Source organism: Lolium rigidum, chromosome 1 (genome assembly GCF_022539505.1).
Source record: "Lolium rigidum isolate FL_2022 chromosome 1, APGP_CSIRO_Lrig_0.1, whole genome shotgun sequence".
NCBI classification, from domain to species: Eukaryota; Viridiplantae; Streptophyta; class Magnoliopsida; order Poales; family Poaceae; genus Lolium; species Lolium rigidum.
In genome coordinates this window covers 119,917,194-119,923,193 of record NC_061508.1, presented here as the reverse complement: position 1 = coordinate 119,923,193, position 6,000 = coordinate 119,917,194, and positions in this window count along the sequence as shown.

The window sequence follows — 6,000 nt, the reverse complement described above, 5'->3', positions numbered from 1 at the left end:
AGCCCGGGGGCAACAAGAAGGCCAAGGAGAGGGTCAAGGTAGAACTTGAAGCAGCTAGCTTCCGGGAGAAGTTGGATCAACTCATGAAGTCCAAGGAGGCATTGACGATGAAGACGTTGGAGACCAAGCTCCTCATCACCGACAAGAAGAGTGAGGTGAAGCTTGCCAAGGTGCAAGCAAGGAGGGAAGATGCCAAGTTGAAGGTCGAGCTTGACATGAAGATGATCGCAGCCAAAGAAGCCAAGGCCATGAAAGAGCTCTTGGCCGAGGAGAGGGAAATCATGATGATGCGCACCGACGGCATGGACGAGGATTAGCTAGCGTGGTGGAACGAGACCAAGGCGGACATCATTGCGAGGAAGAAGGCTGCGCGTCAAGCTCGTGCTCAAGGTGAGTCTCCGGCGAGCGGTGGCGCCGGTGGCGATGGATCCGTTGATGGTTGATCACATTTGGGAACTTCCGTGGCTTGAACATTGCCTATGACCGCGTTGTGATGTTAAAACTATGAATTATGCATCACATATTTTGGATATGCTATGTTTGATGTGAAATTGTTGTGCAAATAGCTGTCTAAAACCTTGTTTTGAGGGGCCGTTCTGTTTTACGGGGTGGGGATACGGGTTCTGCTAGCTCGTCCGAGTTTTCGGCCGGTGAAAACCGGATACAGCACCCTCTACTCGCGTTTTACGGGACGAAAAAATACGGGACCTGTTAGACATGCTCTAAGTAGATGGATTGCTGCATAACTTGCAGTGTAAATCCTTCAGTCAAACAAGGAAGCATGTCAAGCAAATGTTCATCATCACACCTTCTATGTCATAGAGAAATACATAACGCTGGTAGTTGAGAACTGTTAAAGCTGTTTGATCTTCAAAGCATGTTAAGCTACCACACTGAATCTAGATTAATAACTGTTTGATCTTCAAATACTACTACTGTTTCATCTTCAAAGCATGTCCTTCAAATAGCTAAGGCTGTGTTTGGCTGCTCCGTATTTCGGAAATCATAGTATGCCTAATCTGCGGTATTCCGATGCTTGGGCATGAATACCGCAGTTTCGGTAAAACCACATTTTTCTGGTGTTTTGGCAAAAATTTGAGTCTTTTGGCAATATAGTCAACTATTTAATTGCTCTGTTCTGTGGAGAAAAACTGCCGAAGGGAGCAGAAGCAAACCACCAGTCTTCCCAGTTGTTAATAATATTCCAAAGGTTCATCTTGTCGTTACTAATTTGTGGCCGGCTTGTCGATCTGTAACAAGCAATATAAATACACTAATATTGGCCAGCTTATCGATCTGTAACACGCAGTATGAATATACTAATGGAAAGGCTTATCGCTCTGTGTAAGATCAAGCACAGACAGCATGTGGTCTTAATTCAGAACATGTGATACGCTCTTAATCAATGGCTTATCTATACAGTTGTTAATCACATCCAGCTAGATAGATTGTACTTTAGTAGTAGTCTGTATGGCAGCCACCTAGATCCTCATGTATGTGAAAGAAAGCTGAGTTGTTGGATAGGAATATTGGTATCTTATGACGATAGATTGATCCTTATAAATTCAGTTTTGACGAGTTTACCAATGTTCATGCTATCGTTTCTTGAGATACCTATAGGGATAAGGAAACGATTACACTAAATGAAACATACCTATAGGGATATTATCGATCACGTTTTTCTGGTAAACCGATGGGCACAAAAATAATAGGCTGATTAAATGGAACATTGTTTGCCGACCTAAAGATCAAGGAGGATTAGGGATTGAAGTGCTAGAAGTAAAAACCAAATGCTTGCTTAGTAAATGGTTGTTTAAGCTTTTAAATGAAGGAGTTTGGCAAGAATTACTTCGAAACAAGTATTTGCAATCTAAACCTTTGTCACAAGTGACGGTAAAACCTCTTGACTCTTCCTTTTGAAAGGGACTAATGAAAGTGAAAGAAGAGTTCTTCAAAAGAAGCACTTTCAAGGTGGGTGATGGCGCCTCAACCAGATTTTGGGAGGATGTTTGGTTAGGAGATACCCTTTGTCTCAACAGTATGAGTCGCTATATAACATTGTAAACAGAAAACAAGCTACTATTGCTGATGTTTTGGGAGCTAATTCGCTGAATATTTCATTTCGTAGGACATTGCCACCTAACAAGTGGATGCAGTGGTTACAACTAGTTGAACGACTAATGGATATTCAATTGTCTAATGAAAAAGACACTTTTTTTATGGGGACTTACTACCTCCGGTTGATTTCATGGTTAAATCTATGCATCTTGATCTTTTAGATGATCAAACTAAATACCCGCCAAAATATATTTAGAAAATGAAGGTTCCTTTAAAAATCAAGATCTTCATGTGGTTCCTCCACCGTAAAATAATTCTAACAAAGAATAATCTTGCTAAAAAGAATTGGGAAGGGAGTAAAACATATGTGTTTTGTGATAAAGATGAATCCATTCAGCTTTTGTTCTTTGAATGCCCATTGGCAAAACTTGTTTGGCGCATAATCTTTTTGGCATTCAGTATATCCCCACCTGCTAATGTTACAAATCTTTTTGGGAATTGGTTAAGCGGTATTGCCGAAAAAGATTTAATCCAGATTAGAGTGGGTGTTTGTGCCATTGTTTGGTCTATATGAAATGTTCGTAATGATTTTATTTTTAACAAGCAGAAATATCATTCTTTCTTACAGGTTATTCCCTTGGCTATACATTGAATCCGTACGTGGTCCTATATCCAAGCAGAGGAGCAGCGAGCTGCCATGGAGTCTGGGTACAACCGTTTGAAGACGGTCGCACGAGATTTCTACACCTGATTGGGTTGGCGGCTTGATCATAGGATCACTGTATGATGTATCATTGGCACCCGCTGTTTTGTTTTTTTATGGTTGATCTTTGTATCCACCATGGATGATCCTTGATTTGTAATAAGTTCTTACACTCACTTAAAATAAAGTAATAAAGCGGCAGATATGCATCATTTTAATTCAAAGGCTAGGGCGACCCCATTTCGAAAGAAAAAAGATCCTCCATGTAGTGCAATCTAGCTCCTGCATGCAGTATACAAAATTCCTTAGAAGTGGCTTGGAATGGGGTTTTTCATTTTTAATCTGTAAATTGAGCTGTTAAATGAAACCGCTTTATTCACCGAGCCTATTTCATTTGCACCAGTTTATGTTAGTTTTTCTGAAGAAAATCTCCACTGTAAGGTTTGATACACTGCATTTATTCTTCGTTTCAGCATATTAATGGTATTTCATTTTATCGTGTTCTTTCTTAGGTCTAAACAGAGAATAGTGAAACAGAACGGAGAAAAGGCTATTCGGATGAAAATTGAAGAATGGTGTACGTGATATATCTCATTCAAACAAACTAAATTAAAAACTATTTTCTCTTATCCATATTCGTTCCTTGCTTTACATAGATACTGGGAAATGCGGTTGGAGGTAACAAATCTAACTACTCGGAGTAGTGTTCGAATTGGTATCATGCCTTGAACCGGTACGTACAGCTCCAGGGGAGAGAAGTGATCGAGTAAATCCCATCTAGAGTTCTGTCCCCTCACAAGCGATGCCCGTGGTCTGCGTCGTTTTCGGTGGCCTTGGAGTCTTGGAAGCGGCCTCTCGCCGGCAAGAGGTTTCTTCTCTTTGTTTAGATTGTTTTTCAGTATCTTATTTATTATGGCGAGATGGTGTCTACATTCTGATGGAAGAATAAGGTCCTTCTCGCAGTATCTTTGCTTTAGAAGTGTGCCTAGCGCTAACGGAGGGTGCGTGGAGTTGTATGTCCGACAGGGATCCAGTCTCTCTTTGTGTTCGTCGGTGTGGTTACAGGTTTAGCTCTTTCACTCTACAGTTCTCATTATTACCGGTGGTTGCTGCTCTGTTAGTTGGTTATTTAGGGCCTCAGCATCGCAACTTTTCGTCCGTCTACTACAATAAGCTCTACTTTGATATGCTTTGTCCGTCTCCAGTGATGGAGGGCGAGGACGGCAACGCACGTTTATCTCGCTCCAGTGCTCCTAGTTGTTGGTACATGGTCCAAAGACCTATTATAATTTTTATTACCTTTAGTGTTTTCTGTACTGCTAGTGATGATTATTAATAGATTGACGGTCCTTCTTGCGAAAAAAAAACTATTAAGAGTAATATGGATATTGATATTTATCTAAAATTAAAGTAATATGTGCGGCGGGTCATCGATCGACCAACTCATCCTCTCGGCAGCCGGCCCGGACAACCTGCCGCTTTCCAGAGCCATCATCGATCATTTCTCTCTGAAGTAACTACTAACAGCAGTATAGAAGAGGTCTTCGCACACTACTAAAATGGCCTATCACACATGGTAAACCTTACCGTCATCATTCAAGGATGGGCGATGCTTCTCTCCAACTCATACGGTTAATTAAACCGTGTGCAATGGGGCCAACTATCGCAAACGACTCTTTGACATAAATCATATGGGAAATGTGAGGCCGTCTCACCTTTTCTCTCGTGTGTACTTCTGATAATTGAGTTTAAGCTAATCATCTGCTTATCCTGAAACATCGCAAATGTTTTTACTCATCGTCTATTAGTAGTACCTGCATACCCAACTGCAACATTTCATCAAAACATATAGTACTAAAATTTCATTATATTTGATTTAACATTTGATACAACAAATGCATACATCCATTACAACATATATTTTATTTCTAGCTATATAAATGAGTCACTCTTGGTTACGTCTTTGCCTCCTAGACAAGTTCCTGCTACGAGGAATGCTCCTCCTCTGTATTAGACGGCACGAGGGCGATGCGAGCTATAGTGGATTCACAAGGAGACATGGTACAGATGTGGGGAGGCCACCGGCGGGAAGGTGAGGGACGCATTTTATAGGCGAGCATGTAAACGGCACGAAAATTTAAGTATGCATTTCAAACGAAAAATGTGAGAACGCGGAAATATTTCATGACCAAAATATTCAAAAATGATTTTATATAGATGCAGTGTTTGTGATACATATCGGAAACCATGTGTGATACTTATCATTTCATATGGTTGCCATATAAGAAAGCGTGTGCGATCTTCATCATCCTCCAAATTTCTTTTGCCTTCGTCATTAGAGGAGGACCAGCCGGAGTACGTGGGAGAGGAGCCAGCTTGGTTGTCAGTCGGTGGGAGGGGCTGCTCCTCCTCAGTGACTGGAGATGCTTGTACCTCCTCCGCCACCGGAGGTGCCTGTTCAACACGGCGATGTTGCGCCAGCGGATGCTGGCAGATGCAAGATAGGCGACCGGTCTTATTGCGGCGAACCATATTTAAGTGGTGGCGTGTGCCAACTGAGCGGCATAGAGGAGGGTGGTGTGGGGGATGGGCGGGGGGGGGGGGGGGGCTTTGTGTAGCGCGACTGAGGAAACTGAGTTGTCGGTGACACACATATGTGGCACGCGGGAGGAAGGCGAATATGCTACACGAATCGACAGAATACCATGAGCCAACCTCGGGAGAGTTGTACACATGATTTTTAATTTATTAGCGTTTGAGATGGATAGAAGAAAACGAGACAAGCTTATTAAAAAATGTCAAAAAAATTAACACACGATGAACAATCTAGCGATCGTTTGCGATGGTGAGCGTATACACAAACGATTATTCCAGGTTGGGCCGTGTGCAAATTTCCTGTTACAATCCCAAAAGCATTTCCATGTGTGTTCTACCCTCGCCTGGGACTTCCTAAACCGTATTAGGAATCAACATTGTTACATACCACGCACAAAACATATGCCATGGAAAGGCCTTCATAGGCCGTTCTATACTAGTGCAACTAGCTAGGTTGTTGATAATTAAGAAAGTGGTGTGGTGCATTGCTTTTTTTATAAAGAAATATATCAATAAGATATCAATCACACCAACAAAATGTCAAATGGCATCAAAGACACACACAACCAATCACAAAAGTATAAAAGAGACAAATATAAAAAAAGAAGACCCGTGGCGGTGATAAAACACTCACAACAATAACA